We start from the raw sequence: 13,956 nt of genomic DNA on the forward strand, positions 1-13,956 counted from the left end.
TGATGTGGGATTCGATCCCAGGACTCTAGGATCATGACCTGAGCCAAAGGCAGGGGCTTAACCCACTGAGTCAGCCAAGTGCCCCATACTTTCTGCTTTTATGTTTGCAACTTTCCATCATAAAAGTTAAAACATATAAACTCATATACACAAATATACTAAGATTCAGCTCAAGGAGAGAGCTGAGTCCTACTAATTATACAAGTGGAGCCTGCATCCAGAATGTTCTACCTCGGAAATCTTTTGCTGACACTATGACTAAATATGGATAATACCCATTAACCACAAAGTTCCCATGAAATGGGACAGAGATGATTTCAGAACCTTTTATGGAAAACCCCTAGAGAATGTTCCTTGAAATCCATGGCATTAAAACAAAAGTTTGACTTAATTGCAGCAAGAGTTTCTGCAAAAATGTCTCTGCCTCATCAAATTTTGTTATGGAGAAACCTGTGTGAATTTTCCTTTTGGTGTGTTGGTCCTGGATATTTGGATAGGGTAGGGAAGTTCCAACCCCTCTGCAGCATTTGTATGTAGCAAGGGACATTTATACAGTTTAAAAGTTAGGGGGACCTAATTTTTAAAAATGCTTCTGTTCTGATGAAGAAGTCAATTTCACAGATGAAGCAAGTCACTGTCTCTGCAGAGATAGTAATTCCTGTAAAGGAAGCAGGGGAAGGTAGAAATTATAGCCACAATGAAATTGTTTGCTTTTTTTTAAATTAATGTCTACCTTTATACAAGCTCCTCTAGTTATCCCATTGATAGCGGTAATCAAAAATAGAGAATGATAATATACCATTCTGACATACATGTGTACACACCAAACATACACACATGCACACACACACGCACAACACAACAGTGATAGCTGATGGACTGTGATGGTTCTTTCCAGTCCCAATTATGATTGATAGCATTCCACTACCTTTGTGCTTATTTTAAAATTCCCTTGACACAGATTGATTAAAGGCACGGACCTCTATGAACCTATGAAAAATTTGTGGATTTTGAAAGAGCTTTAACATGTACCATTTGAGCACAAATCATTTCCTAGCTGTCACTGTTTTTCCCACAATCTCTCTTATGTTGGCAATATATGTTTAATAATCAAAAACTGATGCTAGGGATTAAAGCATCAAGATGTTACAGAAAAAAGCAACAACAAAAAAAGAAATTAGATTTGTATGATTTTAACTATCCCTTAATCTGCTTCTGGGCAACAAAAGTGATTTGTGTCAGCCATTATTGCATTATACTTTAATTTTCTTCCACCGGTACAGGATTATATAAAGGAGTATTGGATTGCACTCAGCATGGATTAGCCGAGCACTGTCTCTGCTACCAAGGAGCAAATGGATTTCCTTCTTTCTTTGATTTATATTTTTATTGCTGTTTCCCACCCCCCTCTAATTCCCATTACCCGTCTGTTTGCCAGCTCTGAGGTAGCCTGTAGGAGCAGCAGAAAGGCAGGCAGAATTATTGGCTTATTGCATATATTTATGTTTCAAGGCTTCTCAGCCATCTATGTCAGAGGAATAAAGTAGCCTTCAGCCATGGAGACTGCATGCCAGTTTTAAACTATTAAATTAAAACTTTTTTTAAGGTAAAAAGTCACCTCATACCTGCTTAAAATTGGCAAAACTAGCTGGATTTTGCCTCTCTTCTGATATCTTGGGGGTATCTATGGTGGGTGGAGAAAACTCCTATTGAGACAGAAAAAGATAAAGATCTCAGGACTTCTTTTGCATGCAGGTGGGTATATGCAGCAGAACCACTGACATTCAGAAGGCAGAAGAGGCTCTCTTTGGCCCTCACCTTAGGGTCTTTGAGATACAAATGTGTCTCTGGAAACAAGAATAAATGATCTCCCTCCCTTCAGAGGAATAGGGAGACAGCTGACTGCCTGCCCCCTGCATAAAACCTAGAGGGGTTGCTATAAACAAGACTCTAAGATTATAGCAGAGAAGCCAACCAAATCCGATTGTGTCAAGGAAAGAAGATGCATGTATTAGATTTGATCTGCAGAAATCTCTAGATTTCTAAAGAAGAAAATAAACCTGATTTCAATTTTGGTTTTGGTTCTCACAGACTTCTTGAGAATAATGAATTTCTAGATCTCAGAAGAGTAGCTATTGGGTAGGATGTCCATAGCAGACGCCACTTAGCAGTACTCAGGAAGGATCCAAGTGTCCAAATTGAGGCCTGACTCTTCTAAGAATGAGCAGCCCCCACATTGGGGACTGGAATTTATTCTCCAAAGGAGCCCAAATGGGTTGACTCAAGGCAAAGACGCTTATACGAAATTAAAAAGAACCATTTCAAAGAACAGAATAAAGACGAAGAAAACCATTGGCAGGCCTTTAAAAGAAAAGACTAAGACCTAATTAGTGGAGCAAAGAAGATTCCACAGAATTTGAAGAATAAAAAAATTATTCATGAATTCATCCTTAAGTATCTTTTGGATACACAATACACTCAAAATTTGAACTATGGAAGTATGGTTAGATGTGAATCATCTTCATTCAGACCTCTTAGTACATCTAACTCAGATACTAAATAGAGAGGATTTGTTTCCAAAACCAAGAGGCACTTGTTACTTGTCACTAATCTTTATATTTCAGTGTATTTTCATATCAGATATGATGTTATATCATAAAGAATAAATGAAATATTCAAAAACTCCATTCCAAAGACATATAATATCTGGCCCAGACATTCAACAAATGTATGTTACATTCTTCTCCTTCAGCCCCATAATGCTATTAGGACGTATTACAATCATTTGGTAGAAGCCACTTTTTTCAAAGACCATTTGGTTTTTCATTAATTATAATGTGTCAAATAGAGTCCATGGCCAACGAAACTTATAGCAAATTCCATTCTATATAGAACAAACTGTTATCTTGAAGTTCCTGGATAGACTAGATTTGACTCCATCATTCCTGTTTTTTCCAATGGATTTTTGGAAATTGTATGGAATTTTCAGTTTCTGCTGAGAATATTGACCTTAAAGGAGCGTCTTTTGTATTGATAATTCTCTAGAACTCCTTACCATAGAGATAAAAATGGCCATGCCACAGAAAAGTATACCTGAGATTGAATATTCATAGGCCAAACTCACTTGCACTTAGAATCTTCTCCAGTTAGGCCAGCCATCTACTATAACTTGTTTCAGACACTAGCAGTTACCTATAAAAATGCCCCTAAGATTCTATGAAAGCTTACAATATTTTAGGAAAAATGAGGAAGAAAATAATTTAAGAAACATAAAATGTAAAGAAAGCAAAAGGGATTCTCTACTTAACATAGTAGAGTTCCATATAAAACACCCATTTAACAAACTTCTGGTTTAATATCTAGTGTTCTCATGTCCCTTTGTTCTTGTTAAAAAACAAAAGCCTTTAAAAAGACTCTTGTATGTTTACTCATTCTAAAATCTAAATAACAAAATAGTTTTAAGTATTATTTCATTATCCCTACACAACACTTACATCACTAAATCTTGGTTGTATTAATAAAATAAAACTTCAGAGCTCCTGAAATTTGGAGTCTTGTTTTGTTTTTTGGGTTTTTTGTGACAAAGCAGCCAGCTAAGTTTACATCAATTTATGTTTATTGAGGTCACATTAAAAACACTGGAAATTTATGCCTAAATTTATGATGAGATAGCCAAATGTTTTATTTTAATATGAAGCTTTTTAAAAAATTCGGTATGGAAGATACTTTTATATTTGTTATGTTTATGTTGCAGTAGTAACATGTAACAAACATTCCCCAAATTCAGTGTGTGTACTCTTTCTACAGTCACCAACTACATGCTTTTTCTCCACATCAATTTCTAATACCAACTGGAGGTCTAGCAATTCAATTCACTTTAGACACTAACTTCTAGAGGTAGCACAGACTTCACAGTTCAAGGACTGCAAAACTGCCCTCACTTCAGCTGTCAGCCACAAGTGGGGTGCCCAAGCTATCCCAAATTTGATCAGAAGACTACAAATTCAGTGGTTCTTATAACTCCCCTCCTTAGGTTTGGTAATTTGCTACAGTGGCTCACAGAAATTAGGAAAGTGCTTTATTTATGATTTCCAGTTTACTACAAAGGATATAATTCAGGAATAGCCAAGTGGAAGAAATGCACAGGGCAAGATATGGGGGAAGGGAGGGAGAAAAATCTTCCATGCCCTTTTGGGTGTTCTGCCTGCCTGGCATACCAATGTGTTTACCAACCTGGAAACTCTCAAAATCTCATTGTTCAAGAGTTTCTAGAGAGATTTCACCACATAGGCATGATTTACTAAATCACTGGCCATTGGTGACTGAGTTCAATTTCCAGCCTCTCTCCCCTCCCTGGAGGTTGATTTAATTTCACGATTGTTTTTTCTGTTGATCAGTCCCCATTCTAAAGTTATCTAGCCCCTACCACCACGGATCATGTTAACATGTAAAAGACAGCAAATTCCAAACGTTTTGGGAGCTCTGTGCCAGGAACTGGGAACAAAGACCAAATGTTCATTTTTATTATACCACATAGTAGTTTACAAAAACGAACATTGTTTCTCATGAAGATTTCTATAGGTAGGTTGGGTCTCTGCTAAGCTTACCTGGGATCATTTCAGCTTGGTCTAGGCTGTGGTTTGGTTTGAGATATACTCCATGTATTTTCTTATTTTGGGCCCAGCATTTACGCAGTGTATGTTTTGTCTTGGTGGATGGTCAAAACAAAAGAGGTGTGAACAGAAATGGGCAATGTCTCTTAATACTTCACCCGAGAACTGGTACATGATTTTGCCCCCCCCCCGCCTCCCCCACCACATTCAGTTGACTAAAGCAAGACACATGGTCAAATCCAAAGTCAATGAGACAGGAAGTAAATCTGCTCATATGACATTAATTGCAAGGAAGGAGTAGTACAGGAGAAATTTTGACAAATAACACAATATACTAGGGGTCTTCAAATGTTTTTTCAAAGGGGCAGATAGTAAAAAGCATCACAAAATCCTTGCCTATGTTCTAGCTAGCATTTGCTGACTCCTGCAATAAAATACACTCTTTCCTATTATCACAATTTTCCCTTCCAAATGCAAATTATGAATACCCTAAGAGTCATATTCAATCGGATTCAACATCCAGGATCTCAAGACAATATCTCTATCAGGCCAAAATGTGGCAACTCATGATCTAGAGACTTAAGAATCAAAATGTCAAACCATCTGCTCTCTATATATATACAAGCGCATACACAGTGATGAAAAGAGGCAGGATAACTACAGTTAACATCCCCATTTGGAAAAGAAAAGAATTGGAGGCACACAGGAGTAACCAAAATCCTACAGAAGGTGGTAAATATGTCATAATTAGGCCCCAGATCCAATTCCTAGTAACAACTCCTTAGTCCACTGTTCTCCATGGTTCTTGAATCTACCCGCTGTGATATCTTTTCTTTTGTTAGCCTTGGCCACATTTGAAAAGAACTTCAGATCGCTTCTCAGCCTTTTGGCTAAGATCAAGTATAAAAAGACCATCAGAGAACATGCTTTTCTTTCTTAGCTTGTTTCTTACCTGTTTAAAGTTGAAATCCCTGTGTTCTCTTTCATTTTTCATTTTCAAATTGCGGGTGACGTACTTTTGTCAATAACAGCTCTCTGAACCCCTTCTCCCTCCCCTCTTTTTTTAATCTCTCAATTTGATTAGTCCTATATGCCAAAAGTCAGACCCATAATTTTGGTGGGGGGGAATGTCTCTTTCTCTTTCTTGACTTAATTTCATCTCCTTTGACCATATCTTCCTTCACTGAAATTATACTCTTAGTCTCCTTTGAAGATGCCATCTTGCCCAACTGTAGTGATCTACTGACCCCTATCTTAAGTTGTGGAGAGTTCTTAACCAAAGGTTTTCATAGCAACATCCATATTTTGTCTTTGCTCTGAGGCTATGTCTTTAAAACAAAAGTTCTGGTTGGGTTTTTCCCATGAGTTTGAGTCTTAGAAGGCCTTTTATTTTTTATTTTATTTTTTTAAAGATTTTATTCATTCATTTGAGAGAGAGAGAGCACATACATGCAGGAGGTGTGACAGAGGGAGAGGGAAAAGCAGCCTCCCTACTGAGCAGGGAGCCCCAAGCAGGTCTTAGAAGGCCTTTTAAACTCAAAGTATTTTTTTTAAAGATTTTATTTATTATTTGACAAAGAGAGACACAGCGAGAGAGGGAATACAAGCAAATTATGGACAGGAAGCAGGCTTTCCGTCTAGTGGGGAGTCCAAGACGGGGCTGGATCCCAGGACCCTGGGATCATGACCTGAGCCGAAGGCAGACACTTAACAACTGAGCCACCCAGGCACCCTCAAAGTATTTTTTAATCTTATCTTCAACTGGTGGAGACTTGAAAGAGTTTCATTTCTCAACCCGAAAAATTCTAGATTTTCTGAGCATTCTATATTCTTTTTCAATTGTTTTTTTCCTGAGATCTCTTTTTCTTTTGGCACCATATCAAATAAAACTAGTAACAATCAACTCATCCTATCAATAACCTGCCTCAAAACTTCCATGCCTAATGTCACAAATTAACTAGAAGGAACATTTACTAAATGTTTTACCCCAAGTAACCTGGGTTGCCATTCCCAGGCCACTTTAAACAGTTCCCTCATTCTAAAGCCAGTGCTTCGTATTTTAGGTTGATATCATGGTGGTATTTCATTCTCATTACCAATTTTTGCATAATGTGTTTTTGGTTGTTTTTTTTAGTACGTTGACAAACAGTATTACATTAGTTTCAGGTGTACAACTTAGTGATTTGACAAGTTCATACATTATGCTATGTTCACCATAAGCGTAGATACCGCCTCTCCTATTCCACGACTGTACTCTTTATGCTGTGTCTTTTATTCCCCTGACTTATTCATTCCATAACAGAAGCCTATCACGTCCTGTCTCCTTCACCCATTTTTTCCAGACCCCTACCCCTTGAGACCCCTTTATTCATTTGTTGTTTTTATAGATTCCATCTATATTGAAATCATACAGTATTTGTCTTCTCTGTATGATTTATTTCACTTAGCATAATACCCTGTAGGACCATCCATGTTGTCTCAAATGGCACAATCTCACCCTTTTCTATAGCTGTGTAGTATTCCCCATTGTGTGTGTGTGTGTGTGTGTGTGTGTGTGAGAGTGTGTGTGTGTACACCACATCTTCCTTATCCATTCTTCTATTGACGGACCCTTAGATTGCTTCCAGCTCTTTAAAAATATTCCTAAAACTTAGTGCTTTGCAATAATAAACATTTGTTTCTTGCTGAATATATAAAACTAAGGGAGTTTGTTCCTAGCTACCTGTCCTACAAGAAATGCTAATGGGGGTCTTCATTTTGAAATATAAGAATATTAAACAATAACTCAAAGTTATATGAAGAAATAAGGAGCTCTGGTAAAAGTAAGTTCATAGGTAAACATAAAAGATAGTAATATTTTTGCTTTAGAATTCTTTTTGTTTCCTATACAATTTAAAAGACAAATGCATAAAACAATAATTATAAGTCAATGTTAATGGGCACACAGATACAAAGATGCAATCTGTGACAATAACAATACAAAGGGTGGGGAAATCGAGGTGCAAAGGAGCAGTTTTTATATGCTATTGAAGAAAAGTTGTTATCAATTCAAAACTAGATTATTTAAATTTAGGATATTAATTTAAATTCTCTTGGTAGCTACTTAAAAAATAATTAACAAATACACATAGAAGGAAATAAGAAGGGAATCAAAATGACAGACTAGAGAAAATTAACCAAAGACAAAAGAAGATAGTATTGAAGGAAATGAAGGAAAAAAAAAGATATGACATATAAAAATGCAGAGTAAGATGGTGAAAGAAAACCTTTTTTTTATTTTTTATTTATTTATTTTTTATTTTAGAGAGACAGAGAAAGAGAGAGCAAGCACAACACAAGAGAGGGGTGAGGGGCAGAGGGAGAAGCCCTAATTCAGGGCTTAGTCCCTGGACTCCAGGATCATGACCTGAGCAGTAGGCAGATGCTTAATTGATTGAGTCACCCAGGTGCCCAAAAGAAAGACTTCTTAACAGTAATCTCCTTAAATGTAAATGCATTAAATTCACCAACTAAAAAATAGAGGCCAGTAGAATGGATAAAAAAACATGATCCACCCACAAACAGTCTATAAGAAACTCAATTTAGGCCCCAAAACAAAACATAGGTTGAATGTGAAAGAATGGAAAAGACATTCCATAGCAGTAGCCAAAAGAAAGCTGGAGTGTCTACATTACTACCAGACAAAACCAACTTCAGGTCAAAATTGTTACAGGATACTCAGAAAGTCATATATTGATAAAAGGGTAAAACTATAAAGAAGATATAAAAATTATGATCATGTACACCAAACAATAGAATATACATGAAGGAAATATTGAAAGAATGCAAATCAAAATCACAATGAGACACTACTTCACACCTACTAGAAAGGTAAAAATTAAAAAGAAAGAAAACAACAATGTCGATAAGAATATGAAGAAATTGAAATCCTCTTACATTGTTTATGGGAACATAAAGTTGAAATATAAAGTACAGAAAAATTTGGTGGTTCTTAAAAAAGTTAAACAGAATTGCTGTATGACTTAGCATTTCTGCTTTTAGGTATATAACCAAAGGAACTCAATCAAATACTTCTGCATGAACATTAATGCAGTAAGATTCACGGTATCCTCAAAGTGGAATTAACCCAAATGTCCATCAACAGATAAATGGATAAACATAAAATGGAATATTATTCAACCACAGAAAGGAGTAAAATGCTGATACATCTGTAACAGAGATGATTCTCAAAATCATGTTGAAAAAAGCCAGACACAAAAGGTCACATATTTTAATGATTCCATTTATATGAACTAGCCAGATTAGGTTAAGTCCATAGAGATAGAAAGCAGGTAGGAGGCTGCTAGTGGTTGTTGAGTTCATGGGAAGTGACTCATGAATAATGTGGAGTGATGAAAGTATTTTGGAACTGGCTGGAGCTGGTGGTTGCATAGTATTGTAAATATACTAAATGCCTCTGACTCGCTTACTTGAAAATGGCTAATTTTGTGTTATGTGAATTTCACCTCAATTTTTTTCACATTCTCCTACAGTTTAATTTTTTATTTTTTGATTATTCTCATAACAATTTTATTATTTTTTAAAATTATTTTTATTAACATATAATATATGATTTGCCCCAGGGGTATAAGTCTGTGAATCATCAGGCTTACACATTTCACAGAACTCACCATAGCACATTTTAAAAATCCTTAAGACCAAAAAGAAAAAAAGACAATTCAACCCAGCAAGTCCACTCTTAACGTATTTACTCAAGGGAACTGGAAAAAACAAAACAAAACATGTTTCTCCATCTATCACCACAAATACTTGTACATGAATGTTCTAGCAGCTCTATTCATTATAGACCCACACTGGAAACAACCCAAGTACCCATCAACTGCTGAATATATAAACAAGCTGCTGTATATCTATACAATGGAAAAGTATCCAGCAATAAAAAAAGACAAACAACAACATGGATGGATCGGATGGATCTCAAAAACATTTTGTTTTGTGAAAGATGACAGATTCAAAAGACTGCATATGGTCTGGTCTATTTACATAAAATTCTAGAAAAAACAAAACCATAATGACAGAAAACACTTCACAGGTTGACAGGGGCTAAAGTAACGAGAAGGAATTGACTGGAAAGGGGAATAAGAGAATTTGGGATAATAGAACTATTTCATATTTTGATTTTAGTGGTGGTTATATGACTACTTACTTGTCAAAAGTCATTGAAATATCTAAAATTAGTGAATTTTATTATAGGTAAAGTGTAAATCAGTAAGTTGATTTTTAAAAGAAGGAAAAAAAGCCTTTATACTAGGCATTCTTTGTGGTTGGTTTTTTAAAATGCCCAACTCAAATCTATTTTTTGGATGTGAAATAGTAAAGTTCTTTCAACGATAACCATAGAAATTTCCTAGAATCGAGGGAAATCTTTTACCCTTTTTACCCAGGTGTTAAAGGGGAACATTAAGATGGATATGCCTTCTGTGCCAATGGAAGATTGAACCAAACAATATATTCAACCATATGTTCTCACCTCAGTCTGACCATCTGTTGGCTGTGCACTTATATATACCATCTAGTTCACTGATTCCCATTTGAAGGAAAACTATGGGGTAAAAAACCCCAATATATCCAGTAAAATAGTTAGCTAATAGCTATGGTGAAGAAACCTAAGCACACTGTTTTCTAAGAATAAATTGTGCACTCTAGGGTAAATAAATTAATTCACAGTATCAAGGTAAGTAGTTTGGAGGGGGAAAAAATGCCTTAAATCTATAAAAAGAAATGGAACCAGAGCGGTGTCTCAAAGTGTTGACCTAAGACACTCAAGGGTGCAAATCTATTCATTTGCGCTCTCTAGACTGCCCTTAAAAAGACATTAGCTACAAATTAGAGTTATAGCTATCATTCCGTTGCTACTCTGATGTCTATATTTCTGTCCTGAAAATTTTTGTGGTTGAAGTAACTAGTTTGTGTATATGTGTTTCTGACAACTGTGGAAAATTCCATTCCTACATTTTCTTGGTATGAGCTATGATATTCCCTGAGCATTGGGAGAAGAATCTTGATTCTTATCTTCTTATTTCTCCACGGACAGAATTAAATAGTTAACACACACACACACACACACACACACACACACACACACGTCATGCGGTAAATAATTGCTTTTATTGTTTGTCAACCTACTAAAGGCATATTAGCTCCCATTGTTAAATCTCCTAAGTTTATATCCGTGAGAGTGTTAGTCTTTAACTAAACTACATCTACGAAGAGATGCATTATAATTCAGTCTCTCCATTTATTCCAAAAACATTACCATAAAAGTAAAGGTTCTGACATTGGCAAAGTTAAATACAACACTGCTTTTTGAGAGGTTTTTTCCAGCTTCAACCTCTTGCATATTTCATCTCAGTAGCTCCCTGGACCCCCTTCTTTCCCCACAATTGGCAATTGGCGCCCTTCAGCTGTTGTCCTTTTCCCAATCCAGCACTTAGTACGTTGCAGCCACTGTCAGAAAAGTAGTCTCTTTAAAGATTCCACATGTAAGTGATACTGTAGAGTATTTGTCTTTCCTTTGATTTAGGGCTCCTAATTAGCCATACTGCTTTTTGGAGCCTCCCATTCCAACCATCTGTATGCCACTGCAAGATAGAACTTTATAAACCACCACTTTTCATGAAGATGTTCTCAAAACTTCATGCTTTTACAGCGATGCTCTCATATTATATCTAGCCCTGCTTCTTTAGTTTTCTTTCATTTATTCACTTAAGAAATATTTACTGAGTGCCTACAATGTGCTAGGCACTGCTGTCATAGAAGTTACATTTTAGGGATAGAAGAAAGACAATAAAAAGAAAAACTATGGAAAAACAAAAAACATGGCAAAAGAACAGGGTGATCAACAGAAGCTATTTCAGATAGGGTGGTCAGAGAAGGACTCTCTAATAAGTGGGTGCTTGAGCAATACTGAATGAAATAAAGCTGCAAGCCATGTCAATAACAAAGAGCAGCATACTAGGCAAAGGGTTAAGAATTCCATTTTTTAAATTTTTTTAAAAGATTTTATTTATTTATTTGAGAGAGAGAGAGAGAGAGAACGAGCAGGGATGGGGCAGAGACAGAGGGAGAGGGAGAAGACGACTCCCCACTAAGCAGGAAGTCCAACCACATTGGGACTCGATCTCAAGATCCTGAGATCATAACCTGACCCAAGGGCAGCTGCTTAACTGACTGAGAGACCCAGGAGCCCCAGAATTAAGAATTCTAAAAGCCCCATGTAGGGAGGATGCCTAGTGAGTTCCAGAGCCATCTGGAAGGCCATTGTCTTGGGAATGGAGAGAGTACTATGTAGAATGACAGGTAGTGACTTTAGAGAAGGAGGCTATATTGCTATCATATATTCATCCTTACAGTCAATATTATAGACTTTCTGTTTTATTCTGTCCAAATGAGTAATTATGGAAAGCTTTGAATTCATGAAGTTTAATCTCTAAACTTTTATCTCATTATAAGCCCTTTAGTTTTGACCTCCTATGCATCATTACTCAGTCTTCTTTTCATCCAATCATAAAGTATATTGACTACCAACTTTATGCTGGATACCAAGGCAGGTACTGGGTACACAAAGGTGAAGAACTTAAGACAACAAAGAGAATATGGTATGTAAATGTTATCATAGAAGCATTTACAGAAAGTTCCGGAAATCTCATCCAACTTCCCCAGGAATCTCATCCAACTTGGAAGGCAAGGTACTTGGAATGATCAGCGAAGTCTTTGCAAGAGTTAGTGAGCAATACTATTCCTTTGGCAGTTTCTCACTTTGACAAGCTTTTTTATCTCCTCCCTGCTTATTTGAATCCTGCCTATACATCAGTACTCTACTTAGATGTCATGTGACTTCCTCTGAAGTACCCAATCTCACTGATTATACTTTGACTTCTATTCCAGTGTCTGCCAGGGCCCTGTTTCTCAGTACTTTTGTTCAGATTTACTGAGGAGTAACTGACAAATAAAATTGGGATGTATATAAAGTGTACATTATGAAAAGATGACCACATTCAAGTTAATTCATATATCCTTCACACCTTACATAGTTATTTTTTCTCTCCTTTTTTGGTTGTGAGAACACTCATGATCTACTCTCAGCAAATGTTCAGTTTTCCCAACACAACTTATTAAAGAGACTCTCCTTTCCCTATTCTATGATCTTGACACTCTTGTCAATGATTAGTTGACCATGTGTGCACAGGTTTACATCTGGGCTCTCATTTTTGTTCCACTGAAGTATTTGCCTGTTTTTATGCTACCACCATCCTGTTTTAATTGCTATAGCTTTGTAATATAGTTGAAGTTGTGAGGTGTGATGCCTCCGGCTTTGTTTTCATTGCTTCATCACATAAGGTTTGCTTTTCTGACACATTTTAAATATCCTGAATGCTGACAAGGTCACAGCTTAGACTATTTCCTCATACACTTCAAATTATCCAGCACAATGTTTACATAAATGAAAAGAAGTGATCATGGGCTGTATGAAGATTAGAGGCCTAAAAGAAACGGGCAGCCCCAGGATGAGGCCTTTTGTTTCAACCTTAGAGGCCAAAGGAGGTATCTGAATAGTAATAGAAAAAGTGAATCATCTACTAAGAAAATTCATTCATTCACTCATTCACCAATGACCTGATGAGCATGTGTAACAGCCCAGAGTCTGCTAATACCACACACACACACACACACACACACACACACAAAATGATTTTATTCCCACAGAAGCAAAAATTTAAGGCATGTGAAGGTATCATAAGCCACTTTTCCTTCTCAGGAATCAAACTAGTGACTGCAGCAGAAATGCGGTACAAATGAGGCAGAAAGTTCTTTGCTCTGAGCAGTTGCTGACAGAGGGAGTAAGCTCCTTAGGAACTTTACCAATGGCACTGTGCAACATTGTCTAGAGGGTGATGCAGAAGCAGGTAAGGTGGTCAAACGCAGAGCCATGAAGAGCTGGGGTGTTTCAAGAGGTGGGTTCAGACCATACTGGGATGGGCCCCAGGACCACACATTCTCTTATCACCCTGGCTTCATTAGTCTTCTCCGACTCCCTCACATGGAGGATGCATAATTAACAGGAACCACATTGCGTGTAATTGGAATTGATGGCAAATATTTACATTTAAGTTTCCTTAGTAAAGTGTATATAGGTCATTCATAAGGAGGGCTTAATTCTCCACCTGGCCTTTTGCTGCTCTCCTAAATTTCCAAATTTAAAAGATACATATCTCGTTAAAATAGAACACCTGCCTTGTGTGGACACACCAGTATTTCAGTAACTGCTTTGATGTCCTGATTG

At 36.7% G+C, this 13,956-nt stretch overlaps 1 long non-coding RNA gene across 1 annotated transcript in view; it reads right to left on the reverse strand.

Annotated features, from left to right (window-relative positions):
* LOC122917664 overlaps window positions 1-13,956 on the reverse strand; it is a 44,208-nt gene continuing 30,252 nt past the window's right edge. The window contains exons 3-4 of the long non-coding RNA XR_006386424.1: window positions 1,626-1,706; window positions 1-658 (exon numbers count right to left, since the gene is read on the reverse strand). This is a non-coding gene — a long non-coding RNA (uncharacterized LOC122917664). The remainder of the gene's footprint in view (window positions 659-1,625; window positions 1,707-13,956) is intronic.

This window comes from Neovison vison, chromosome 9 (genome assembly GCF_020171115.1).
Source record: "Neovison vison isolate M4711 chromosome 9, ASM_NN_V1, whole genome shotgun sequence".
Taxonomy (NCBI): domain Eukaryota; kingdom Metazoa; phylum Chordata; class Mammalia; order Carnivora; family Mustelidae; genus Neogale; species Neogale vison.